This window comes from Felis catus, chromosome A1, assembly GCF_018350175.1.
Source record: "Felis catus isolate Fca126 chromosome A1, F.catus_Fca126_mat1.0, whole genome shotgun sequence".
NCBI classification, from domain to species: Eukaryota; Metazoa; Chordata; class Mammalia; order Carnivora; family Felidae; genus Felis; species Felis catus.
In genome coordinates, this window is record NC_058368.1 from 80,761,273 (window position 1) to 80,788,825 (window position 27,553).

General features: G+C 51.0%; 3 long non-coding RNA genes across 3 annotated transcripts in view; 2 read left to right on the forward strand and 1 right to left on the reverse strand.

The window, feature by feature from the left end:
• Window positions 1–10,412: 10,412 nt before the first annotated feature.
• On the reverse strand, window positions 10,413–16,605 carry LOC123384979. The gene is made up of 3 exons (XR_006596855.1): window positions 16,021–16,605; window positions 13,981–14,084; window positions 10,413–13,678 (listed from the first exon to the last, which is right to left on the reverse strand). It is a non-coding gene; the product is annotated as an uncharacterized LOC123384979 (long non-coding RNA).
• A 270-nt stretch (window positions 16,606–16,875) lies between these two features.
• LOC123384983 overlaps window positions 16,876–27,553 on the forward strand; it is a 396,740-nt gene continuing 386,062 nt past the window's right edge. The window contains exon 1 of the long non-coding RNA XR_006596865.1: window positions 16,876–17,019. This is a non-coding gene — a long non-coding RNA (uncharacterized LOC123384983). The remainder of the gene's footprint in view (window positions 17,020–27,553) is intronic.
• Window positions 19,527–26,588, forward strand: LOC123384985. Its single transcript, XR_006596872.1, has 3 exons — window positions 19,527–24,846; window positions 25,696–26,420; window positions 26,455–26,588. It is a non-coding gene; the product is annotated as an uncharacterized LOC123384985 (long non-coding RNA).

Below are 27,553 nucleotides of genomic sequence, written 5' to 3' on the forward strand. Positions count from 1 at the left end.
CGTCCTGGTCCACGACTCTTGGGCTCCCACGCTTACCAGAAGAGGCCTTGTCAGGACAGTTCGCTTATCCCGAGCTAGACTGTGGTCCCATCTGTGTGGAGGCAGGTCTGGGCAGTGGGGAGCCGGGTCTCCCTCTCAGCTTCCTCAGGTGTGAGTGTGGGGAGCGCCTGCCCAGGCATCAGAGGTTAGTGCGGTGGGGGGAGGAGAGGGGAGGGGAGGGAGCCACCTGGCTGTCACGTCTGGGGATTTCTAAGGCAGAGCTTGCACCCGAGCAGGTTTTGGGGTGACTCTCTCGGGAATCTCCCGGCTGCTATGTCTCAGTAGCCATGCAAGCCCTCCGCACTCAGACCCCCTTCTCCGAAATGGGGGAACGGTGGCCCCCACTCTGCAGAATCGCTGTGGGAGTCAAGGGCTGAGACACGAACAGCTCCCACAGCACAGGGTGCCAAGATTCCTGGTGACGGTGCTCTGAGTGTGCCCAGGAGGGTGTTTCTGGACATCCTGACAGGATGGGAGTGTTGGGACTGCGCGAGCGAGGCAGCTCTACGGGGTCTGCCTGGGGCCAATAGGATGGCAGCTCGCACCTTCCCTCTGCTGATGGTGGAGCCGGGACATGCGTCTGCCCCTGCCTCAGCCCTGCTTCCTCCCAGGCCTCAGACCTGCACCGCGGGCTCTCCCGGGGCTCCAGCCTGCAGAAGGCGGGTAGGAGGTGGACCTCAGCCTCCATGGTGGTGTGAGCTGAGACCTGGGGACAAGTCTCTGTCTCTGTCCTGTTGGTTCTGGAGAAACTCGACCGGTACTCGCTAGGGCTCACCTCTGCACGTGATGGGCACTACCACCATGGCCTTAGCTCTCACTCACCTGCCCAGCCGGGGCGCCTCACCCCTTTCCAGCCAATATGTGATGGGAATGACCACCAAGTGGGGGACGTGCCAGCCAGTGTTTGCATTTAGAGGGGATCTAGTCTCAGGCCCCATACTTATCATACAGGCCGGGCCTCATCGTGACGACCACGGTGTGACCTGGAAGAGGGACGTAGGCAGGTGGCCCTGGGTCAGCCATGCTGGGTCTGGAGGTGCTGACGAGGCAGGCCCCCGCACAGGAGAGGACAGGCCGTGAGAAATAACCCCAACGCAAAGCGGCTCCTCCCCTGACTCGTCTGCTTGAGCTACCTCTGCTCCTCCCACCCTCAGCCTCACGCTCCTGAAAGTTCCAGGCGAGGCCAGCCTTGCCAACATCCCAGAGAGGCTGCAAAGCAACCCTGCGACTGGTGGACGGTGCTGGGCATGCCGCCCTAGTGGGGTATAGTGGGTGCGCATTTGGTCTTTGCCCCCAGGGCCTGGCATAGAAATCCTAACACGCTAGAATTTCCCCGGGAGGTCATTTGTTATTCATTACGAGCCCTCGCCACACTTGAGTTTATGAGCTGATTCCTGTCCCCTGGAAGCAACTGGCCTGTGGAAGGGTTGGGACTTCAGCTTCCCCCCTGAACTCCTGGGAGGGGACGGGGTTGGAGATTGAGGCCAGTCGGTCAGACTCCAGATAGAAACCCTGGACCTGAAGTTCTGAGAGCTGCCTGGCGGTGGATGCGTTGATGGTTCGGGAGGGCGGCCTGCCTGGCAACAGCACGCGTGCCCGCTGTCCCCTGACCTTGCACTGAGGGTGCGTTTTCATCTGGCTATTTATTTGTATCCTTTATAACAATGCAGTAATCCTAAACAGTGTTTTCCCGAGTTACAGGAGCTGTTCTAGTGGGTCACCGAACCTGAACGGACCCCCAAATTTGTCCCTAGTGGAGCACAGTGCTGGAGGTCTAGGGACCCGGACCTTGGGACTAGCCTCGGAAAGGGCTAGCTGTCTTGTGGGACTGAGCCAACTGGGAAGTTAGTGTCAGAAATGGATCGAATGAGAAGACAGGGAGTCGGCAGGAGAAAACTAGGGGACAGCATATGGGGGAAATGTCCACCTGCCCCCCGGCCTCCTGAATAGCCTGTGCTTCTTGTCCCAAAGCCATGTGTGTTCATCATATGGGAACAGGTCTGCCCCGAACCCCTAGGCAGGTCCAGCCAGGTGTTTGCTCACAGAGGGGAGGCTGCTGGTGGTGTGAGTGGTGGGGGGGGGGTCACTTAGTGCCATCCTTTGGGTGGTTTGGATGCATTTTCCAGGGGGAAGGAGCACAAGGGCAGGTCCGGGGCACGTTTGCGGTGTGGGTCTCCCTTCAGGATGTACACAGGTGCTGGGTCCGACGGCCGTGCGTTGTCCCAAGTACCGCCTGAAGGCTCGGGAGACAGAGCTCCCGTCACCGGAACCACATCACTGGGCCCGTTCGGGATGTGCTTGTCGAAATCCAGAAGAAGGATTTGAAATAGAAATCTCCTAAGGGAGGTTCTTTACACTTTGGGTTGAGTGTGGCTCATTTCTTCCTGCTGCATATGCGGTCCTGTCTGGACCCCAGCTTCCAGATGTGCACTTATTTCAGGAGCCTGTGAGTCAGCTGCAAGGGGCCAGCTTCTCTCTCTCGGGGGTAAGAGAGGAGAATGGAGAAGAAGCAGGTACTCAGTCAAATCACAGAGTCACAGCGTCAAGGCAGAGTTTTGAAAGATAGAGATAAAACTGGACAATGAATAAAAAATTGGAAGTGATTTTATCCTGGTGTAATTTTGAGATGTGCCGCTCAGACAGCAGATGAGTAACAAGTTTAAGGACAGAGTCACGTGCCTCACAAATGTCTCGTGACTGTTGAGTGCCTCGTATCGCGTCCTCCAAGGCAGCCCGGCTGCTCGGAGGACACGGTGAGATGTGTCATGGGGGCTCGATTTGCACGGAGGGCTGAAACGTCAGGACAAAAGTGTAAGACATTTTGAGCCTCCTGATGACCTGATCGGACTTTTAGGAGCCCAGGTTATATGGTTCCTGATTTCAGACGGTTGAGGAACTACTGATGGAATAAAAGGTTTTCTTTGTTGATCAATGCTTCTGCTCCTTCGCTTCCGGATGCTGAAAGGCAGGTGACAGTTCTCAGCCACCTGGGATCTGGGCCGGGACGGGGAGACCACCTCAGGGGGACCGAAAGAAGTTCTGAATTGTCTGAAAATGTAAGTGAAACCTCCTGGTTTTATTTTTATTTTTAATGTTTGTGTATTTTTGAGACAGAGGGAGACAGAGCATGAGTGGGGGAGGGGCAGAGAGAGAGGGAGACACAGGATCGGAAGCATGCTCCAGGGTCCAAGCTGTCAGCACAGAGCCCGACGTGGGGCTTGAACCCACGAACCGTGAGCTCATGACCTGAGCCGAAGTCGGAGGCTCAACGGACTGAGCCACCCAGGTGCCCTCAAACCTCGTGGTTTTAAAGATCGCTTTGTTTTCTTTTTTTTAACATAAACAAATTGGTAACATTTGCATTCATGCTCATGTTCCCTAATTTTGTTAATTGTGCCACATTCAGAGTTTTAGCTTTCTTAGATGGCTAGTCTGTCTGTACTGTCTGAAGACATTTCATGCTAATAGTTTTATTGAGCAGCTATTATGTGCCAGGCTCTGTAAATCCAGAGACAAGTGAGTGGGGCTCCTGGTCCTCCAGGAGCTCATATTTAACCAGGAGGCTCTGATCTACCTACAGGCAAGTCACAAGTCCCGCGGGGCAGAACTTTCTGGCTCTGTGGACACCACAACGGCTTGCAGGAAGGCTCCCTTTCCTTTTTGGCTTTCCCTGTGTACTTATTGTGAACGTAAAGTCATGATGAGAGGGGTGTGCTTCTCACCTATTTTGTGCATTGCTGCGTCCCCTCAAGTTAAGATGTCTTAAAGGCCAAGCAGGACCTTGCTTCGTAAGCCCGCACCACACACACTGAGGTAGCTGAGATGCCACCTGGCTGCAGGTCGGCCACCACTGGGGGGGGCGGTCGCCACCGCCAGGTGAGGGACGAGCAGCTGCTCTCTGGGGGGAGGCTGGTTTCAAGCCCCCACAGCTTATCTGTCGGGTGTGGTGGTTTCGTTCAATCTTGGTCAACTTCTCTAAGTCGGGTGGCTCTTACCCGCTCAACTGATAGCAGTGCTTTTCTAGCTTGAGGAGGATTCGGGGCCGCGGGGGGCGGTGCGTTAGAAAGCAGGTTTTTAGGGCCTCACAACCAGGCGGACCCAGAGACTTCTGCTTCTCATAAACTCCCCAGGTGATTGTGACATGAGCAAGGCCCATGTTTGGAACACTTGCCCCTCTGTTTGGCGGGCGCCCAGCGACACCTGCAGCCTGGTGTCCCCGCCCCCTGCTTCCCCAGGCCTACCTGCCACCTGGGAACTGCTGTCCCTCCTGACTTGGTGCTGCCTCCTCCACCAGCCTCGCGGGTCAGCTTTCCCTGGGACGCAGGCTCATGTTCCCCACGGATTAAGCCACGTGTGGGCTCTTTCTGCGACCTTCCCGTCAGCTCCTGCCCTGTGCCTCACAGATGCCAGGTGATAGGCAGTAGGTGTTCACTCGTGTTTACTGGTTGATGGAGCCACATCTCCATTCCACTCTTTGCTTCTGCCTAAGCGTGGGCCGCCATAATACCACAGGCAGGGCAGCTGACGTAATGGACTTTAATGCTCATGGTTCTGGAGGCTGGAAGTCCGAGACCAAGGCGCCAGCAAGGCTGGTGTCTAGTGAGAGCCCTACTTGTGGCCTGCGCACAGCCTTTCCTTGGTGCGGAGAGAGGTGCTCTTCTTTGTGGAAGGCTGCTAATCCTGTGAGATGAGGACTCCACCCTTAGGACTTCTTTTGACCTCCATTGCCCCTGGAAGTCCGTGTCTCCACGAAGAGTCATGCTGCTGGTTAGGGCTTCAATGTGTGCTTTACGGGAGGCCACAGTACTGTCCACAAGGGCGTTCTGGGCACAACTGCAGGTGCCATGAGTCCGAAAAAGAGGTTGATTCTCATTGTTCCCACTCCTGTATCTGTGAATTCTCCTGCTTACTAAAATTTATTTGTAACCCCAAGTTTTTCACAGTGCGTCAAAAAATTTGAGTCGAGCGCTGTGCCCATTCCTGGCCAAGGTAGAACAATACAGTACCCCTACTCCTTGTTTCGTCCTTCTGCTTTTTTTTTTTAATTTTTATTTATGTTCGAGAGACAAAGTGCACGAGCTGGGGAGGGTCAGAGAGAGAAGGAGACACAGAATCCGAAGCAGGCTCCAGGCTCCGAGCTGTCAGCGCAGAGCCCGACGCAGGGCTGGAACTCACGAATCGTGAGATCATGACCTGAGCTGACGTCAGACGCTCAACCGACTGAACCACCCAGGCGCCCCGGTCCTTGTGCTTTAAAAACACATCCTTTTTATGGGCTTAGTGCCACGTTTTCAGCCTTTTGCGCTTTTTTGGTGTGGTTTTGCTGTTTTAAGCGGGCCCCACGCATAGTGCTGAAGCACTGCCTGGTGCTCCTAAGTACAAAGTGGTGATGAGCCTCATGGAGAAAATGTGCGGGTCAGAGAAGCCTCGTTCAGCTCTAAGTTATGTGCTGTTGGCCATGAGTTCAATGTTAACAAAACAATATACATTAAAGCATCTTTAGACGGAAACACACATAAAACAAAATTACCGATTGATCGGTTGGTTGAAAATGTCATAACCAGAGGCTTGTAGGCACCTACCCCTGCGTTTCCCCTGAGAACAATGGCTCGGTGTTTGCTAATTCAGTGTTCATGGTGACTTTATAAAACATCACTGCCATAAGTATTTGAAGGATACTCAAATGTGGAATGGTCTGTATTTTATGAATTGAACAGGCAGTTTCCAGAATGCTGAGAAGCCCTCAGAAGTAAGAGACGTGCTTTAGTTGGCTTATTGTTATCTACCCAATGCCGAATGCTTAACTGTAAGCATGTGAATGCTTGGGGGGGAGTTTGGCTTTTTAAATATCAGCTTTGACATTGTCAACATGTGGTGTTGGTGGTTACAAGACGGTGGGTCTGCTCCGGAGCAAAGAGGGATCACATCGTTGGAAATGACCTATTACGACCGGACATCTTCTTGTTTCCTACTAAACAGTGACACTCCGATTGCCTGACTGACAGAAATGCCAGGAAACACCAGCATTTGACATTTGAATTTGACAGCCTTTACGAAGTGTAATGGCCAACCAAAGTAGCTTCACCGATCTTTGGTCTGTTTGTTTTCAAGTATAAATACTGCTTTCCTACTGAAACCTTGAAGATGACGCATTCTTCACTTATAAATCCCAGTGGTGCCATTTGGTAAGCTAGGAGAGGCATTGCCCCACTAATAAGGAGATTTTTAAGGGCATCCTCCCGGAAGTCTTGGTTGGTCCCATCTTGCCCGAGGCATCTACGTGAGCAGGCCATTGGCGGGGGCACCTGGAAAGCCAAGTTATTACAACGTAGACCCTATTTGCATAATATCAAGTGCGGGTTTCTTTGGCAACCCTGCTAGCTTACCCATTCTTGCTCAAATATTAATGACAAGAGAAGTGCCATGCATGCGGGGAAAGCCATTTTAGCGACGGCCACCTGTATCATTTAAACATTTACCCCCAAGCTGGTTTTGTGAGCAATCCAGTCGTTGCAAACTTACGGCTCCCTTGGGCAAATGACAACGAACAAGCCACAGGCACGCAGCCTCAGGGCGGGTCCGGGACAGCCGGTGCAGGTGCAAGGCTAGCTGGGCCAGCATCCGGGACACCGGGCCATTGTTTGCAGCTGTGGGTTTTCCCACTTCCAATGGAAGGATATTCCAGCGTGGGGGAAGATTCTCCTCTGTGGAGCCCGTGTCAAGCCTGGCCCGCGTGACAACGGCGAGCCAAGCCCGACCACGGGCACCCGATAGCCCTCAGATGTGGCTGCGAGAGGTGTTGGCTCCTGCGTGAACTTTGTCCCTGGGTGTGTGTTTTGGAGCTTGCCCGGGTGACATTCAGCCTCTACATTCATTTTTATGATAATTCCGAGTAAATTGTAGAGCAGTAAGCTCTTCAAGCCTGTCTTTCTTGTGAAAGCCGCGAATCAATCAGCTGTGGGCTTTTTTGGGGGCTTTTCAATGTATAGTGATCATTTAGATTTGACGTGCATTGTGAGACCCTAGCTTGCGCCCTCCCTCCGGTCTGTCATTAATTCCAGCCCTCGCTATTCTGAAGTACAGTGAAGGATGGCGGAGAAATCATTGCCCTCTTCAGCTCTGTTATTGCACAAAATAGCAGCGCAATAATTTTTTGTCAATGTTTTACTCTAAAAGCTTTCTACGTCAGTTTTGAAAAGGAAGCAATAAAGCCCATTCAATGGTATGAATAAAAATCCTTTGAGGGTTAGGGCAGGGCTTCTTTTCTTCAGCTGGTAATCAAATTGGAGCTAAAATGAAATTGAGTTTTCTTATGAAAATAGCCTTTGTTGCTGGGAAGGCTGGTAATTCATAAACAATAACCCGCTCTTTTGTGTGGGTAATAATATATTCATGTTCTTTCAATAGGGTAAAAGCCAGACCTAGTGCATTATGGTACAGTAAAAATAGCTGAAGGGGCTGGCTGGAATGATCTTGAAGAAGAAACGTGGCGTTCGGTGACTTTGGCTTTCAGCATCCCTCTGAAATGGGACTTTGCCTGGATCTGTGCTCTGGTTTTCGTTGTTGATTTGTCGCTGCCCTACGATATTTGGTTAATTGCGGATGGTCTCAAGCTGTGCTCGTCACTGCCACGGCCGCCGCGGCTGCCGGAGCCCCAGCCGGCTGCCACAGGACGTTGTCATTCACAGGAGCAGGCTCTCGGCGCCCACGAGGACAGGAGCGTCCCGGAGCCCTGGACCCGACAGGCAGCTGCACGCAGGGCACAGGAGGTAGGCTGCTGGGTGTCCCCTGCAGGAGGAGGGGGTGTCCTTGGTCGATGGGGAGAGGGGTGAGGTGGTGGGGGCACAGCCTGCTGTGCTTTTTCTGCTAAGTGGTCGGGGGTCCGCAGGGGGAGAGCGTCTGGTCGTCTGAATTGTGGTGACTTCCAACCGGATCACAGGTGGAGCCCACAGGCGGCTCTGCCCTCCAGCCGGTGCAGGACCCTTTTGAGGGGGCGTGTGTGTGGGGCCACCGGGCCGTCCTCTAGGACCTGGTGGCACCTGGGTGCAGGGTACTGTGTGACCCATAGGTGGAAAGACTGTCCTGCTGAGACGTATGTGCGCTGACCTGAGCTTGGAAGCTGCCTGTGCAGGAGTGATGCCGTTGGGAGTCAGATGGGGCTGGAACTGCCACTACGGATGTTTCGCCGACTGTTGCTACTTGGGCAACAGTGACTTTTGTTCTCTCTCTCAAGTTGGTAAAAAGTTATGTTTTGGCAATCGCAAAAATGTGTGGCAGCTCTACCTTCGGGTTGGATTGTGAAAATAGCCGTGGTGTTCCTGGACCCAGATGGAGGGGCCAGGGCCACTGAGATAAAGGTCACTTTGCGTTGGATCGGACACAGAGTTGAAAGAATGAAGCTCTAATCTGTCTAGGTTATTGAGATTGCAAACATAGAAAGAAGGTTCTGATAGAATGCTCTAGCTGTTTAGGAATCAGTTTTGGTTGCCTTTGAAGTTCCATTTTCTTGGCTCTGAACATCATTCAATGGAAAAGAAAGGAAGGAAGCAAGGAAGGAAGGAAAGAAAGGAAGCAAGAAGGGGGGCGGTGGAGAAAGGAAAACCCTTTTGCCTGCTGAGAAATGTAGAGGATGGCGTGGGCAGTGTTAGCACCGGTCGGAAGAATGTCATTCCTGCTGGATTTTGATTGTTTGGCGGACTCGGTCCTTTCATCGTCACTGGTAGTCTCACTCAGGGGTACCTTTTTTGTAAAGGTCCCACGGAATAATGTGCTCTCCTGGCTTACGCTCAGGGCTTTGCAAAACCTGTCCTCGGTTCAGAATTGGAGAATGAACTTGAGATGAAGACCAGAGTGTGCAATTTTAAACCAGCGAACTTGGACAGTTTCAGAGACGCTGAATCCGTTGACGGCTTGCCCCCGTCCCCCCCCCCCCCACCGTGGACCTGAGAAAGCAGGGGTGAGGGGGTAGCAGCAGTGTTTACCTGCACCCAGATGTGGCAGGGGTGTGTGCGGGGCCGATGCTGGCCAGCAGGTATTTCTGTGTGTTGTTTTGGAATTTTAACAATGAAATTGCGTGCTTCACAAAAGAACTTTTAAGGCACAGTGGAAGCTGACAGTTGTGGTATTATATGTCATTATCCAATTAGTTGACACCAGTGTATGTTTTTATGCTTTACTTAACACACCTCTGTGTGTTTTCAATGCCAACCAATGTTACTTCCACTGAAGTCTTTCAGAACCAGGATTCTAATTGTATATATTTTACTCTGCTGCAGTTAGTCTGTGCTTTCAATATCGCGAGCACCTCAAATTCCGATTTTAAAATCTATTTCATATTCATTTTCAGGTGAAAAATAAAAGCCAGGATTCTGTTGGCTTTCATTATGTACTTTGTCAGAAAAGCCCCCCGACAAGTTCTTCCTTTTCCTGCTGACAGAGCTGCATTGCTGGAGGCTTTATTCTTATGCTAAGGTTGAATCAACGTGAAAGAAAAGATTGCTAATTGTCAGAGAATTAGCTTTTCAACTTCCTGTAAAGGAAATGGTAAACAAAGTTCTGGAGAGTTTTCACTGTGGAGGAAACGATGGGGAAATAGACTTCGTTCGCTGTGGAAACCATGGGCAGGTATCACAGCACACTTCCAACCAGAAAATTGTAATTTTCTGTAGCTATTTGGTGGTCTCAATGAAAAGTTCTCCTTTTAATACTTCCTGTTTTAAGGTGCAGTGGCTTTGCCTCTTGGCACCTGCGATGCGTAGGGCAAAGAGAGGGAGGAGCACAGGGTTCTGTTGGGTGGGTGGCACTGGGCGATCCCGGGAGCGCCAGCCCAGGGGGGGACAGGTGATTGGAAAGAAGAAGGTGGGTGCTTGGGACTCTGGTCTTGTGCCTGGTTTTCCTCTCTAGTTACTGAAAAAAAGATAAAAGCAAGCTGCACTTACCGTCCCCTACTTTAGACGGCCAACTGCCTTTTCTCCTGCACGTCACTCAGCAGTGGGGCCATGTCACGGCCTAGGGGGTTACAGGCGAGGCATGCACGTGCACTACTGGTCACAAGCGGCCCTCTGTCCGGCGCAGAGCATGGCAGGCATTTAGGAGCGGGGGGGCCTGCCACCCAAGCAGCCTTCAGGCTGGAACCCAAGACTGGGTGTTGTATGGGAGGCAAGTCTCCTGCCGCCCAGATCGTCTACTGAGTGTCCCGAGGCAGACAGGAGGACGGAGCGGCACCCTCCCCTCTCCACCAACCCCCCACAGGCAGACTCTGTGCGCCCTCGTGTCCTCCCTACCCGCAATGGGCGGCCACCTCCTTGCAAGAGGAGTTGCTCTTTTCTTTCTGAAGACTTGGGGAGGGAGGGTGGGCAGGCAAGGGTGGGATGCCAGGGGCTCGGGGCCTCTGGTGGGTGGTGGGGTGGACACCAGGACCAGGTGGGGTCTGGGGAGCAGGTGCAGGGTGATCCAGGTGAAGCACTCCTCCAGAACCTACCGCTGTGCATCATGGTGGCCACAGGATGGGCAGGCGTGAGCTCCAGCCGGGGGGCCTCTTCCGCTGGTCCCGCAGGGAGCCCACACTGTCTGGGTCCTGTGGAGTCAGGGAGACAGACCCACCTGGGAGCCCGGCAGGTGCACTGTGGCAGGTGCCCCAGGCGGTAAGGGCTGGCCAGGGCCCTGCTCCTGAGGCTTCCGGCAGATGGGTCATGACTGGCTTAGTGTCCTCTAATGGTTTAACTGTAACATGGACTATGAAGGTGAAGGAGGGGGAAATAAAGAAAAAGGGGTAAAAATCCACACAGGAAAACACTGAAATATTCCATTGTGACTCTTCTGGCCTTACTCATATGGCAGACACAAGGTGAACCAGACCCTTTGGGTTAGAAGGCAAAGAGCAGGAATATATGCTAAGACGAATGTCAGTGAGGTCAAAGACTCTTCATTATTTCGTTTTCCAGAACCTCTATCCTCCCATTAAAGTCATTTCAATCTTTTCACCCTGATTACCAAGTGATCTGTGGTTACCTTGGCTTGGCTAGGTTTTCTTCAAGACAGGGAAGTACATGAAGAACGTAACAGGGATGTTTGAATGCATATTTTTTACTTTTTAGGGAATCAGAACATAGATTAAAACTACAGACTTTTTGATTATTAGAAAAAGTTTCGATATAAAAATTGGGTACAAAATAGGCAGTTTTTAAAATAAAAGCACATGTCAACAACTGCAAAGGATGTTATGCAGATAATTATCTGTCAAAAATTGGCTCACTGTGTTTCTGTGTTTATTTCTGTTTTAACCTGCACCACTTGACGGACTCGCCTGAAACTGGGGGTCAGGTTAAATGCTTTTCTACCGCTGTGTGCAAATCGAATCTCCAAAGTGCAGAGATCCAGTTCAAAGCCTGCCATGACTTTGACCACTTCCTTGGGCCCTGAGCCGCTGAAATTAAGAGTTTATTTACAGAAGGTTGCTTCCTGCACCCGCCAACCCGTAAGGTTTGCGAATCTCACCTTATTTTGTATTTCACCCCAGGCACACATTTCATAAATCTAATGGCTGAATCTTCCTTCAACTGTTTCTGAAAAATTACAGGTTACTGGAACACAAGCCGGAAAACACACAATTATAAATTATACCTCAGTTTTACTTTTGTATCTGGGATGTTTTATCTTAAAAAGTGAAAAAAAAAATTATGCTAGCATTCTTAGGGAGGTAATGGAGGTATTTTGATATTCTCAAAATATCATTTCTTTGTGTGTGTGTCATGTCTTTTCTTTTTGAAAGGTTAAAATGATGTTTTAGGATGTAATTGTGACATTGAAATTCCTGATCCCTAGGAGAAAGGATTTCGTTGTAGGACAGCTATCATTCTAGAAATAGTGTGTATTTCCAACACGGAAAATATCTGTTTCCTACATCCTGGTTCTGAATACCCTTTAGAGTTGATGTCTTGTCTCAATATCAGACACAAACCAAGCAAAACATGTGGGCTCCCCCTCTTACCTGGACTCAAGCCTCCATGATAACCCAAGGGCCTAAATGTCGAATTCCACCTTCCGGGACTTGGCACAGGCTATGTCTGTGCCCATAGGCAGCTGCCTCCGAATCCCTCACTGGGAAGATGAGTTTGGGAAATGGTCTGTGCAGGTCCAGGAAGGGGGCTTTTGTCCATGCGCACAGAGAATGCAGAGGTCCTGGCACCTCTTGTGTGGTATGGGGACGTAATCAGTGAGCATGTCTCCTTGGTTGGTTCGTCTCCTGTCCGTTGGGGTGGGGTGTGGTGGGGGGCAGAGCGGGAACCGCTCTCTGCCCCTGGTCTATGGACAGAGTAATCTGTGGTCTCTGGTTGTGCAATTTTCCAGAAAATGGTTCAGATTATAGAACCCATAGGCGGCATCTCTCCTGGGCAATGAGGTCTTAATATTATAGTGTATTTACTCAACTCTTGGCAAGTACTGTTATCATTAAAGGCTATTTGTCTTTAAAATGGTATTTGTTTCATTTAGCAGACAATTGGACTTTGTTCAAGCTTAACTAGATGCTGGAATTTGAGCATGAACGCTGCCCCTAGAGAGCGACATCCCTTCAGTTGGCAGCGGGGCTAACGGACAGGTGCACCTGGAGGCCAGCTGCCTGGGTCTCTCCACCTTCACCTCTGAGCTCGGCTTCCCACATGTGTGCAATTGGGAGGGTAATAAGATCTAACTTACAGGGCCGTGCTAGGGGGGACATCAGAGGAGACCTGCAAAGTACTTGGCATCACAGCATGCAATAAGCTCTCAATAAATGTTGACCATTGTCATGGTTGTAGCTCACCGATTGTAGCATGACCTTTCTTACATTTTAATGTCTTTGAAATTGGGATATCTCTACTGTAATAGCTTAGGTTTGGTGAAGTGCGGTAATCAGTCGGACAGAGACTTCCACGATGAACGACTTCCTTAATCTGAGAAGGGAAGGATATATGAATTAGTTATTGTTGAAAGCCTGTCTTCTGGAATCCATTTCCCTCAAATTCTCAGGTAAAGAGGAACCAGAGTTAATGCCGAGATTCACAATGGTCAGTCTTTAGAACTGAGACGTAGAACAAACAGCATCTTGAAGCATTAAGCCACACAATCGTCACCAGAACATTGGATGTTCAGAAAGACACAAATTGCTCTATTTTGAAAGGGACAAATCGTTTTGTCTTACATCCCAGGCACAAACAGACTTTACAGAAAAGAAGATAATTGACTTGAAATCTTCCACCTTCTCTCAGAAGGAGGTCAGCTGTATTCTGATCTGGCTCAGAAGCATCTCCTTTCCCATTAGTGTTTTGTAAGAGGCCTTGTGTCCTGAGTCACTTCCAAACACACTGACAGCCCAGGCCACACCTGCGGGGCAGCCTTTCACGTGCACCTCATCTTGTGTGAGGGCTCCCCGAGTGCTAAATCCTTCAAAGCAGCACTCCCACGGCCCGCAGGCTCTTCCTCGGCGTGACCAGAAGTGCCGCGTTCACACCTTACACGGCCCATCTGGTTTCTGCTCCTGCCCCCCTGGCACCGTCCGGGAACCTGGTTCCTTCCCTCGAAAGATCCAGGTTCTGTACTGATGAGGCTCCAAAAGATGGGTTTTGCAGAAAATGATGAATGGGTGCTCTGTGACCAGTACCTGAGAAAAGAGAACGGTGCCACCTTATTAATACTGGGGGAGATGACGTGGCCTGGGATGCTGGCCAGGCCACGTGGCTGCTCCTTGCTGGAGCCGTATCTGATGTGAAAGGCAGAGGCTGGGGACACCCAAGGCTCTCGGATGTTGGGAAGGTCGCCTGGAGGACGTGGGCAGACTGTTTACTTCTCCACCTCTTCCCTGCACCCCAGGTTGTCTGTGTGCTCTCCCGTTCTTTCTTATTTTCACATACGTAGAAAGCTTTTGGGGTCACTTGGACAGGAAACCCTCAGAGGGGCACTTACGTTAATACTGATTGAGAAGGAGCAGTGGTCTCAGCAGGAGAAGGATTTTCACGCTGTCCCGACATACGCACATTTATCTTATAAATAACTCAGGTATTGCTGTTCTAAATTAAAAACAAAAATTTTTTTTTAACATTTATTTATTTTTGAGAAGAGAGAGAGAGAGCATGAGCGGGGGAGAAGAGAGAAAGAGGGAGACATAGAATCCGAAGCAGGCTCCAGGCTCTGAGCTGTCAGCACAGAGCCTGACATGGGTCTCGAACTCACAGACCGCGAGATCATGACCTGGGCCTAAGTCGGGCGCTTAACCGACTGAGCCACCCAGGCGCCCCAGGTATTGCTGTTCTAATGGACGGTGCACATTTAGACGACAGGGTCCTGGCAGGAAACAGCACGTTCAAAAGGGACAGGTGAGAGATTTTAGGAAAATAATTTTGTAGACAGAGGTGGGCAGTGCCCAGGGGCCTGAGGAGTGATGGGAAGGCACCCCCAGGGCTGGTGGCACTGAGGACCTGTGGGCCACGGGGTGGGGGGAGCAGTTGTGGACTGCCAGAAACTGTGGTCTTAATAAATTCTGGAATGTTCTAATTTTCTGTGAATGTCTCTCATGGGCAAGAACCAACAGCCACAGGAGAACCAGGTGGTGGAGGGTATGGCCAGCGGCTTCTCCAGGGGCCCAGACAGAGGGGAGAGGACACCCAGCATGGGGCTCATTAAAAACAACCCTCCAAAACAGGTAACAAAAGACGAAGTGAATTCAAATAGAATAGATTTAGGGCTTAATAAACTGTGTCTGTGGGGCACCTGGGTGGCTCAGTCGGTTGAGCCTCCGACTTTGGCTCAGGTCATGATCTCACGGTTTGTGGGTTCGAGCCCCACGTTGGGCTCTGTGCTGACAGCTCAGAGCCTGGAGCCTGCTTCGGATTCTGTCTCCCTCTCTCTCTGTTCCTTCCCTGCTCACGCTCTGTGTCTCTCTCTTTCAAAAATAAAGATTAAAAAAAAATTAAGAAAAGCAACAACTGTGCCTGATGTCAGCTGAACAAACACAGAAAGGGCCGGGCCCTGTTCCCTCTATGCACTGCAAGCCATTCTGGGGGATGGGGGGGAGGTACAAACGGATGGCGGGGGCTGGGGAAGTTCTGAGAACCCCCACCCCCCACCTGGCAATTCTATCCAAGATCAAATGTAGACAGGGTCTGTCATCTGGAGCTGATGGCATTCTGAAAGTTCCTGTTAGATCTTCTCAGACACATAATTGACTCACCTCTACAGAAACGGGTATTTATTCAAATCAAATTACCAACGTAACAAGAAAACAATGCAGGTTGGGACCCAAGCAAAAAAAAAAAAAGTAAAATCAGCAGTTTCATTGTGATGGCCTTTTTTTTAAGTTAGCAATTACCTTACTGTTTCTATATGCTTTGAAACTGCCATTAAAACTTTCGTTGCTCATATAAAATCCACCTTGTAATCATTAAATTTCAAAAGTTTAGTTTTCTCTAAGCTGATTAGAATAAATGTAAAAATGCTAAAAAGAAAGTAAAAATCACCCAAAGGCAACTGTTTTTTTTTTCACTTCATAGGTAGATTTACAGCCATTTGAATCAACCTTATTTTTTTTTAATTTATTTTTTAATGTTTATTTTTGAGACAGAGCATAAGCAGGGGAGGGGCAGAGAGAGAGAGAGAGAGAGGGAGACACAGAATCCGAAGCAGCTCCAGGCTCCGAGCTGTCAGCACAGAACCCGACGTGGGCCTCGGACCCACAAACTGTGAGATCATGACCTGAGCCAAAGTCAGATGCTTAACTCACTGAGTCACCCAGGCGCCCCAACCTTATTTTGCTTTTAAAATTACTTTTTAAAACATTTTTAGATGAAGTACAGTAACATAATATGTTAGTTTCAGGCGTGCAGCATGGCAATTTCATAATTATACACATTATGAAATATTCACAAGCGTGGTTCCCATCTGTCACCGCACAGTTACTGTGACAGTATTGACTGTGTCCCATGCTTACTCTCTACCCCCCTGACTTACCTGTTTTATCCCTGCAAATCTGTACCCTAACTCCCTTCACCTGTGTCACCATCCGCCCTCACCCCCGGCCACCGTTCTCTTAGATGCCACATGTAATGCAGTCCTAAGGCGTTCCCGTTTCTGACTTCTTTCACTCGGTGTCATGCTCTCCAGGTCTGCTTTTAATCCTTGCCGTCTTTGTACTCCTCTCGCCGCGTGTAAGCTGCTCCCATCTACGGGAAGGTTTTGGCCCAAAGTCTCTGCGTTCGCAGGAGAAAAACAAAAAGGTTCGGCAGGTAGCGGGTTTGGATGTCCTCCCGCCCGGATGTCTTGAGGCGCTGGTGTGCGATACACAGGGCACCGTCCTCGGCGGGCGGACTGTCCCCGGCGGGGGCTTCTGACGCAGGGACCCTTCCCTTCCCGGTGCGTCGGGAAACGCGTGCCTCTCGCCTCTTCTGCCGAGCTGAAATTCCACATTTAGAGCTTTACTCCTTTGGCACAACACTGCCACTCCGCGTCCAAGTTGCTAGAGCTTGTGTTGGCCTTGTGACGCTCACCTGCTCGCGGCAGGAGCAGCTCTGGGGTAAGGGGTGAGTGAGGCGGGTACCTGCGGCTGGCGGGGGCGGGGGCGGGGGGGGGGTGGGTGGTGGTGGAGGTCACCGAGAGGTCGTGACCCCGGCTGACCCAGGAGCTGCCTGGGCCAGAAGCTTCTCACGCGGCTTCCCTCTCCCACCTGGGGGCCCTGTTCGAGAACAGCCTTGCGGAGTCCCTCAGGTCCCCACCACGAGGGGCCTTTGCAGGGGGCGCGAGGCGGAGGGCGTGACGGGTACGGAGATATCAGCGCGAGGAGGCGGGCGTGGGAGGCTGTGCGTGAGGGCGTGAGGAGGCGGGGCTGCGGGGCGAACTTGCGACCAGAGGAGGCAGGCGTCCCGAGGGCTGGCGTGGGGGAGGCGGGCTGAACAGGCTTGCCAGGCGGGAGCACGCTGCCCTGCGTGGGACCCGCGCGGTGTGCGGAGAGGGGTGAGTAGGACAGGCCGTGAGAAGGGGCCGCGCGCGCGGCGGGGGGCACGTGTGGGCAGACGGACGCCAGTCCTGGGGCGCGGGGAGGACGGCGGGCGCAGGTGGGCATGGTGGCGTCAGCGCGCGTGGCGGGAGAGGCGTGGCGGGTGAGGCGCGGGGTGTGCGCGGCGTGCCCCAGTTGGCGGGACTTTTCCGGAAGCGGGGCCGCTTGGCAGACGGGTGACCCAGAGTGAAGTTCCCCGGCCGGGCAGGGAAAGAGCGGACGGGCTGCCGGGGGGGCACGGCCCGTGAGCGTGGACTCTTGATCTCGGCTCAGGCCCCGATTTTGGGGTTCGGGGGGAGTCGATCCCCGGCATCGGGCTCTGCGCTGGGAGTGGAGCCTGCTTGGGATCCTCTCCCCACCTCTCTGCGCCTCCTCCCCCTCTTCCCCCCCCAATGCTCTGTGTCTCTCCCAAAATAAATCAACATTAAAAAGGGCAGACGATTGTGTCAGCCTTGGTGGAGGGAAGGACGCGGGGTTCACATGCACGAGAGTGTGATTTTCTCTGGGACTCGGACACTCACTTGGCCCCGGGCCTCGCGTCCCTGAGGGGTCTCAAAGCCCGCGGAGCTGGCCAAGTGTCCACGAGAAAAGCGTCGGCGAGCCTCGCGCAAGCGCGGCGTGTCGGGAGCGGCCGGGTGGCTGAGAAGGAGCGTGCGCAGCCTGCACATGTCGGCAGAGACATCCGCTCGCCGCCGGGTGGAGGCCGAGAAGCCCCAGGATCTCTGGGCAGCGGGTTGAGGCACAGGCGCACCCGTGGCGTGTTCCGCTGTGAGAGCACAGGCACCCAGGATGAGCCGGTATTCCGGTTCGCGTTTGAAGCCTGCAAAACACCAGCCTCCCTGCTCATCAGGCAGCCGGGGAGGGCTTCCCTCTCTCCCAGCCTTTTCGTGCTATGCAGGCCTTCATCTGATGAGGCGTGGCCCACCCACCCCAGGGAGCATGAGCTGCTTTACTCAGCCCCCCAGCCCACATGTTAACCTCACTCAGAAATGCTCTGGCAGACGCAACCGGAGTAATGTCGGGCCACATATCTGCCTGCTTGGTGGCCCAGTCCAGTTGGCATATGAAGTTAATCATCACAGTGTCTTTAAACAGAAACACACATAAAGGATGGTCACCTATTGATATCCTGACCAAAATGTTGTGACCTGAGGTTCTCAGGAACCCAACCCTGTGCTGCCCCAGGGGTAGTGGTATAGCATTCACTAATTCAGTTTTCAGGGCAGCTTCACAGAACACAGCTACCATGGGGCGTCTGGGTGGCTCCGTCGGTTGAGCGTCTGACTTCAGCTCAGGTCATGATCTTACCGTTTATGGGGTTCAGGCCTCCCGTCCAGCTCTGTGCTGACAGCTTGGAGCCTCGCGCCTGCTTCGGATCCTATGTCTGCCTCTCTCTCTGCCCCTTCCCGGCTCACACTCTGTCTCTCTCTCTTTCTCAAAAATGGATAAACGTTAAACACACACCCACAGAGCTACTGCAAATGACAATCAGCACCAGCCCCTGACCTGTGGTAGACCCTTCAAAGATTCCTTTATGTTCCACCATTTTTCTGATCTTACAGAAATAAACGTGTAGAATCAAATTATATTCTGAGGGAAGAAGAGCTGGGAAAAGAAGAAAAAGGAAAAGAAAAGTTGAAACAACCATTACTCTGCTTCCATATCTCCTAATTTTGGCAGTTACCCCCAGTCGCTCTAGCTGGGCACCATTTCACACACGGTTTTGTGTAATTTTATGGATTTGGAGGAGTGCTATCTGATAGAACTTTCTGTGCTGATGAAGATGGTCTTATATGTGCCGACTGCTGTCTGGTGCTGGCTGTCAGGCACTTGCAACGTGGCTAGTGTGACCAAGGAGCTGAATTTTTAGTTTCAATTCAAGTTTAACTTGCCACACCTGGCTGGTGGCTGCCATATTGGGAAGGTCTAGTCCTCGGCAAAGGTTCTCTGGTTACCTTGCATTGTGGGCCCCAGTCACTCATCCCAAACCTCCCGAGACTGTGTGAGCTAACACAAATGGTGGGTTATGGACTCAGAACAAGTGGGAGCCAGGAGGGACTCCTCACGGATGGGAGAGTTCGGTGGAGGTTCAGTCTGTGAGGAGTGTCCCCAATTGTTCAACAATTTTCTCTGACACCCAACGACTCTTTCCCATAGTTCCCAAGGAGGCTCAGGCGTCTGAATGTCCGTGGTACCCGCTGATGGGCATTTTCTTCTGAGCCCCCCTCTCAAGTCCTGCAGCCCCCGGGGTCCACGTCCTCCCTGCCCCAAGGCCACTCAGAACCCACAGGCACCTTGCTCCCTACAATGGCGTTTGAAAATGAACTCTTGTACTCTAAATGGAGCCTCTGTTGTTAAGATTAGAGACTTTAAAAAAAATTTTTTTTTAATTTATTTTTGAGACAGAGAGAGACAGAGCATGAGCAGGGGAGGGGCAGACAGAGGGGGAATCACAGAATCCGAAGCAGGCTCCAGGCTCTGAGCTGTTGGCACAGAGCCCGACACGGGGCTTGAACTCACGGAGTATGAGATCATGACCTGAGCTGAAGTCAGATGCTCAACCGACTGAGCCCCCCAAGTGCCCCAAGATTGGAGACTTTTTGACCAAGGGAAGTAGAGACTCCGTCAGAGGTGGGTGTTGCAGGTAGACAGCCTTCTGGTTGCCGTGGGGCATGTCACCTGGCCGCTCCGTGGAAGGAGATGTGGCCGCGGTCTGTAAGGGATGGAGAGCTGTGTGAGCGGTCTTGCCTGGCGTACGAGAGAAGATGGTTGGCGTTTACTGAGTGTTTCGTGTGCACCTGGTGCTTTGCTAAATACTGTTTCCTTCAATCTGTACAAGTGACCGGGGAAGAAGGTGCTATGGTCCTTGTTTCGTGGGTGAGGAGATGGTGGCCAAGGGAGACCCCAAAGTTGGCTGTGGTTCCACCATCAGGTGTGACACCGGGTCCCATGGGGTCTTCCGATTAAAGTGAGTGTGATGTGCTCTAGCCAGTGGCTCCCCTTCGGGCTCCAAAATCATACTTTCTTAAAGCTTGTATTCCCCCCACCGTCGTAGGAAGGAGACATTTTGGAAAAAAAGTTTTCTCAACTCCAGACTTTCTCTTCCGTCGTCAATCTAACAAGCTGTGGAAAAGTGTCCACGAGAAGACCCTGTGACACGTAACCTGTGGGTGCTGGAGGTGGGGCTCAGAGAACCCGACCAAGGACGGCTGCATTGTTGGAGGGTGACCCTGCTCAAGATGGAGAAGGCCTTAGAACATCCCTCAGGTTTTCTAAGGATGGCAATGCCTGGAAGCTTCCAGCCCGGACCCTGCAGCCCTTGGCTGCCGCTCACCCCCAGCTTTCATTCCACCTGGTGTTCGTACAGAGTTCGCCATGCCGCCGTTCCTGCCATAAATCTCCCCTTGGTGAATTAAAGGTCTGTCTCAGCCTGCTCCGGGCCTCTGTGATATTCGTAGCAGAAAGTGGCAGAATTTACTGCCCTGCGGGGAATGGGGACCGGGCAGTGTGTTCACAGGACAGTAGCAAGATTTCTCCTCATGTGTTGCCTGCAGAATAAGGGGGCAGGTAATTAATGGTGTCACGTGATTACAGGGAGTTAATGTGGAAATCGATGCCAGACTGAGAACTACCCCCCGCTCCCCAAGGGTCCACTCCACCTGCTTTCAAGCCACCAGGCACTCCCGGCTGACCATGGCCTCACTGTGGAAATGGGACTGCTCCACGCCTCCTTGTGTTACCTGTGCCTGCAGGTGCCCAGTCAGGAAGGCAGTCGCTGTGATGTGCAGTTCTTTACACAGAAGGGCTTTGTGTTTTGTGAGCGCCTTTATAACATGCTGCGCTGGGGGTTGAGGGAGGTGTTGGAGAACGGAGTCTTTTGGGCAGGTCTCAGCGATTACAGGATGGTCTGCTCTACGCATCTGCCTGAGGACATGTGAACACAGAGGCACTAGTGACAGGCTTGTCCTTTCCTGTCCAAGCTATGGCCAAGATAACCTCAGAGAGAGGACTTTGAAAACCATCCTTGTGTTCAGACTCTGCAGCCACCGAAGTCCACTGGGTCAGCAGAGTCCCGCTTTGTGTCTGTGCACTTGTAATGAACCAACCTTTGCTGAGTTACTTAGACTTTCTTGTACAGAGAGGAAGTCCTTTGCTCTTTTCCTCGGGCATACGGTTACACGTTATATGACGGGTTGTTAGTCTAAATTTTTCACAACCAGTAGGGCCTGGGAACCCACTGGCCAGGAAGGATGGCCACGGTGAGCATCTGTACAGCGGTTTCCTGGGTCATTGTCAGCTTTGCAGCCAGGGTTCGCTGAATCGAGTTGAGAGTGCAAGAGGGGCTTTCTTTTTGCTTTGAGTCCCCGGTATCTTATGTTCTGCATTAAACCATTTTTTTTGGTATATACTATAGTTCAGTATTCTTCATTGAAAACTAACGATCCTCTCTCCAGAAAAAGGTACGCACACATCCCAGAGCTTACAAATTGAGGTGTTCTTAGACTCACTGGGGTTCTTCTGTACCATGGAACTCTTGAGCTGCGGTGCTGAGAAACACAAGAGCACATTCTGTTCCCTCCCTTGCAGGCATTGGAATTCCTGTTAGTGGAATCAGAGAGAGCATTCAGCTGTCATGATTGGGAAGAACTGTAGAAGGGGTGAATTTTACTTTTAAATAATTTTGGCCAATGCGGATGTAGTTGCAGACTTAAAACCTGCACCAGTCCAGTAGCCTTGCATATGCTCTTTAGTTAGGTTCATCATTTACGTTTTGTACCACTCATCATTTTCTCTCCACACACACACGCGCAGTTGGAACCATTTGAGATTAAGTCAAGCCGCTACCCCAGTGTGCACTTACTATGAACAAGACATTCCTCCACACACACAGACTGTACTTAGCAACACTGGGAAACTTAACGTTTACCCGGTCGTACTATTAAATCAGTGGTTTGCCAGGTGAGGTCCCTGGATCAGCAGTGTCACCATCTCCTAGAAACATGTTGGAAATGCGTATTTGCACCCCCCCCCCCAGACCTGCTGAATCAGAAACTCTGGGGGGAGGGAGCTGGTCAGCAAGCTTTGCCAGGCTTTCCTGGGATTCAGACATGGTGAGGGATTTAGTACCATAAGTCTAACGCACAGGCAACGTTCAGATGCCACCACTTGGCCCAGGGACATCGAATACAGCTATTTCTCCTATCCAGCTCTGACCCACGGTCAGTAAGTGCATATAGGTGGCTTGTTTCTTTCGTGTTCTTCAATCCAGAACAGTTCCGTAGCTTTTCCTGGGCTTTCTTGACCTTGATGTTTTCGAAGATAGGCCATGTTTTGGATTTGTCAGGTGCTTCTGCCATGGGGCATGGCTGTTGTTCCAGCACCTTGTCTCCCTCCGGGAGGCCTGAGGTTGGTTGCTCTAACCCTGGGCATGTTGGCTCTGAGCATTTGGTTAAGGTGGTGCCTCTCAGGATTCTTTACTGTGCAGTTACATTTTACTGTATTAGTAATTTGTTGACACATACATTTGGACATACTCTGTACCTCATTCAACTTTTATCCACAATTTTAGCACCTTTTGGTGATTTTCTAACCCCTCATTTCTTCTAGGTCTATTACTTAGGTATTTTTTATTGACGTAATGTGATATAACACAACATGACAAAACGTATGTCTTGCAGAGACAAACATGGGCATTCCACTGTAAGGAAGAGCTTTCTCTCCCCCTACCCCATTTATTATTTATTTACATCTGTACAGATTCTTTAATTCTTGTTTACTCAGTGGGTTATAACCCATCACCATCATTTTTTATCTTGTTCAAAATGACGTTCCAGAGTTGGCCAGTCACTGGGGTGGGGGGGGGGGAGCATGAAACTTACATTATTGTTGTATGACCTCGTGGTCATGAGAGGCTGAGGTTCTGAAAGTTCTGATCACCTCCCCACAATCCTGGAACTTGACATCAGGAAAGGATATTTTGGTGACTAGAACTATAAGTGTGTTGCTGTGGTCACAAACGTCCCCCTAACCGCTATATCCGATGGAGACTTTCTATTTCCCTTGCTTGTGCCCCTCTAGAGCATTCAACCCCGTTGACAACACCCTCCTTGAAACTCCCCCTACCCCCTTGGCCTCCGTGGTACCACTTCCTCTGGTTCTACTTCTCACTGCTGCTTTCTCGCTCTCTTTAGGGACGTCCCTTGAACAGCTGGCCCCTGTTTAAAGTCCTGGATAAGTGAGCCCTCTCTGTTCCCATAGTGCCTACACCCCGGCTCCCTCGCTAACTTCCATGACTTTGGTTGCTGCTGCGAGGTTCATATCTTCCAAAGAATTACAAGCACGATTTCCCAAACTCCAGGCTGGATGTCAGAGCGGCTTACCTACCTCCACTGCAGTGTCCATGAGCACCTAACCTGATTGTTCTCTGCCCAACTTAATGTTCCTCTTTGACCTGCTCTCACAGATAATGCTGCTGCCATTTGCCTGTTACCCAAGCCAGAGTCACCCCAGGTGCTTTTCTTTCCTTCAACTGTTGTCTAATATTGTAGGCATAGAATTATAGTCTAGTAACCAAAAGTCCCAGAATCTTTAATGCAGTGCCGAATAGAAGTTATAATTCTAAATTGAAGTTTGAGACAACAGAAAACCATTGCTCTGAGAGAACAAATCTTGGGATAGCCATTGTGTCTTGTTAGGGAGATAAAGAATAAGCCAGTGAATATTTACATGACCGTTACTTTAAAAATCCAAGTTAAAACTGTATGCGTTGTGTATCTTTTATCATGAAGCTGAGTTTATCACTGTGTTTAGGAAGAACAGAAAGTATTTTCCCACAGTTGTTGAAAGTCCTGTTTTACTAGTTATAAAATGCTGAGGTGTAACCTGGAGAAAAATGTTCCGTTTAGAAGTCTATTTTTCTTAAAATCTTTGTTGTAGAAATAGAGTTATTTTAATTAAAGATTACCTTTGTCAGAGCTAGATTTTACTGATCTACATTGGGATAATTAACGCAATAGTTTTGGTTCCCCCAAGCCTCTCTGTGTTTCTCTTTTGTGTATCATGATCTTGTTGCCCCTTATCCTTAAGCACCTCTTTGCAACAAGCCTTGTGGCTTTTGCAGACTAGTTCTGTTAAAAACCAAAGTCAAGGTTAGCTGCACCCCATCGATTCCCTGTGTTGTCACTGTGTTTCACAGCTGTCCCCATCCTGTGGGAAGAGCTGCCCTCTAGCTGGGGCGGTTCCACTGGTCTCCTGGGTTGTGTCGCTGAGCCTGGCATGCAGCCCTCACCGACCCCAGTGTGACTGCAGCCAACGTAAACCTGCCTACTCTGTGCCTCTCTTGGGAACTGTTTAGTGTCTTTCCACCTGGTGCGTGCTGGCTTGTTTGGGTTGACATCCATGACTCCCCACTGGTCCTGGCAGCCCCATTGCTTTTGCTCTTGCAAATGCCCCCATGATCTGTCACCTTCCAGTACTTACCGTCCCCCATGTAGCATACCCTGCCTGCTTACTGCTTCTTCCTTTTGGGCTGCCGTCCAGGGCTCCCCCCCCCACTTCTGCCTGGCATTCCCATTGCCCAACAGCCACCTCTAGGCCAAGCTTTTCCTTTCTGTGAACAAGCCACTGCTCTCTGCCCTTTCTGCCCTCTCCCCAAACCTTTGATTACACTTTGATTCTGACCTCTGTTAGGTCTCGCATCTCTCCAGACAGAGCACATTCGTCATCACTCTCTGCCAGTGGCAATACCACACATTTTGACGTCACACTACAGTCAGGATGTGCAGGTGAGTTCTGCTTTGGGAATGTCAAAAAAGAAAAAGCGTGTAGCTGGTGTTCTCTTTATTGTGTTCCTGGGTGAAATTTTGTGCAAAAGAGCATCTGGCACAGATGGAAGTGCTTTTATTCGTTCACTCACTCCTCTGAACAGGTGCATCTTCCATGGTGCCTTGCGTCATGATCCAGGAAGCTTCCAAAGCTGGTCAGAAATGAGTGGCCATAAACTTCCCGAACTTCCTCCTTGTATATGTGCCATCGCTCCACACAAACGCACTTGACACCAGTGTATATGTTGAAAGTTGTCGTGTGTACCCTCATTCTAACAAACTGTTGCTTATCAGAAAAAGCAGCATAGATGTCTGGAATGACAAAAATAAGGTTTAGGTAGCTCACTTAAAAATGATACAACTTCCTGAGTTTAACATTCAAGGACATCGTCAGTCTGACCTTGAGGTTTCTCTCCCTCTCTCCCTTTCTTGCTGTTTGCCGACCAGCTCCTTATGCACACACGTGCCCTGCGTGAGCCCCACCTCCTCTGCTCTTTCCCTCCTCTGGTTCACAGTGTTGTTGGAGGATGTTCATCCATCCGGGCACTGGTGACTCCCGAGACGGACACCGAGCCAGACACCTCTCGAGGCCCAGAACCTACGTCCTGCTAGGCACCTCTGCTTGGGAGTTTTCCCGGCACTCAGACCTGACGTAGGAGAGCTGTCCTCGTCCTCTGTCTCCCACCCTGGTCGTTTCCATCTGATGGTGTCTTTTCGTCACCTCTCCCGTCCCGTGGCGTCACGTTGCCCTTGATTCCACCAGCTTTGCCCTCCCCTCCCACAGCCCACATCTTTGTGTCTCTCAATCAGATGCCGCATCAGCCCTGCGCTAGCTCCTCATCACAGTCAACCCTGTCAGCCACTGGTCTCCCCGCAAGACCCTCCTCTTTCCAGTTTCTTCTTCGTGGCTCTGTTGGCCCCCAGTTGTGTGCAGGAAGAAGCCAGTGGATGAAGACCCTTCACTCAGACGCCATGCCACTCCTGGGCTTGCCTCCCTCGCCTCACCCAGGTGCTCTCTTCACTCCAGCTGTGCACTTTGACCCTGTGTCCCCCCCGACCCTGCCCTTTCAAGGCTCTGCACTTTTCATGTGCCTTTTTGGGGGGCTGGAATACCCCTTTATTCTTTCTATTTTAGCAAACTCTTACTCGTGGGAAGTGCATTGTGCACTGCAGTTTGTCAGAGGGTGAATTTTATTTAATTACAAGGTGAGTTTGGGTTAGTTTCGTAACTTTTCCAAGCCCATTGCCGCCTCTGGAAGGAGACGGTGGTAACAGTACGCAGATGGGTTCTCATCATGTGCATTGACGCCTACGTTCCAGGCAGGAGTTGTGCCAGCCCTTGTTCTTGAGGGACTCAAGTTAGTGGGAGGGAGATGCAGATTAAAAAGAGATAAAACATCTGTAGTGTGAGAGGACCTGTGGCAGAGGTGTGAATAGATTCTAAGGAAGCCCATCTTGTGGGGTTGGGATAGGTTGCATCGGTGGGATATTTGGTTTCATGGAGGAACTCAAAGCGCAGTTACAGTAGCTGGCAGGTTTTGAACATTCCCAGGTTTTGAACATTCCCAGGTTTTGAACATTCCCAGGTTTTGACCTGTGCTGAGTGTTTGACAGGCATAATCTCATTGATGCCCACAAAAATGCTCTGAGGTTGACACCGTTATTGCTCTAGACTTGGAGTAGGGTTGGGAGGGGTGGGTGTTCTCCAAGAAAGTCACAGCTTGGCTAAGACCTGAAAGCTGACTTGGAAGGTCCTAGAGTGGTCAGGACAGCACCTTGTGACAGGTTGTGCTGAGCACTGGACAGAAGTGAGAGACTTGGAGCACCTGCTTGAGAATGAGATGAACTCCTTGTGCAGCCCTTGGAGAGCACGGGTGGAAGATAGCAAGAAATGCTATCAGGACAGTAAGCAAGAAGTGATAATGAAGGACCTTGTCTATCACTTTGAGAAGTTTTTACTTCATGAGCAGTGAGGAGCCACTGTAAGAAAAGATAAGACTTCTCTTTAGGTGGTGCACAGTGACTGTGGTATGACTATCATATGGAAGGATTGGTGGATGGGTAGGGGGATGTGTAGATAGGGAGATGGATGTGTGGGTGGGTGGATAGGTGAATGGACTGAGGGATAGGTAGATTGATGGAAAAGTGTATGGGCGGGTGGATGTATGGGTGGGTGGTTGGATGGGTGGACAGATCGTGGATAGATGGATGGGTGTGTGGATAGGTGGGTGGATGGATGGGTGGGTGACAGATGGATGATAGATGGATGGGGGAATAGTGTAGAGAGACAGGTCCTAAAGGTGTGGTGATGAGACACTGGAAAGCAGGGGGCCGAGACTCTCCAGGAGCTGAAGCATCAGTCCCCTGGCTCAAGCCTCTTTTATTTTTGCAAATTGATGACAGCAAGCACGTGCAACATAGTATTTGGCATCTTGACAGGTCTTGCACCTGCAGCGTATTCCATACTGACTGGGTCATGAGTACATCTGGCCCCAGACAAAACGTTCTTATCCCCAGGCCTGGCACCCGTATGACGTCCTTCTGGAGAGAACGAGCAGTCCTGGTGGTCTTCTGTCCTGGGAATGAAGCTGCTTTCAGTTTCTTGCTGCTCTGTCCCTTTCTTTCAGGACATTCTTTTGGTGCCTCCGGCTTCTTGTTCTCCAACAGA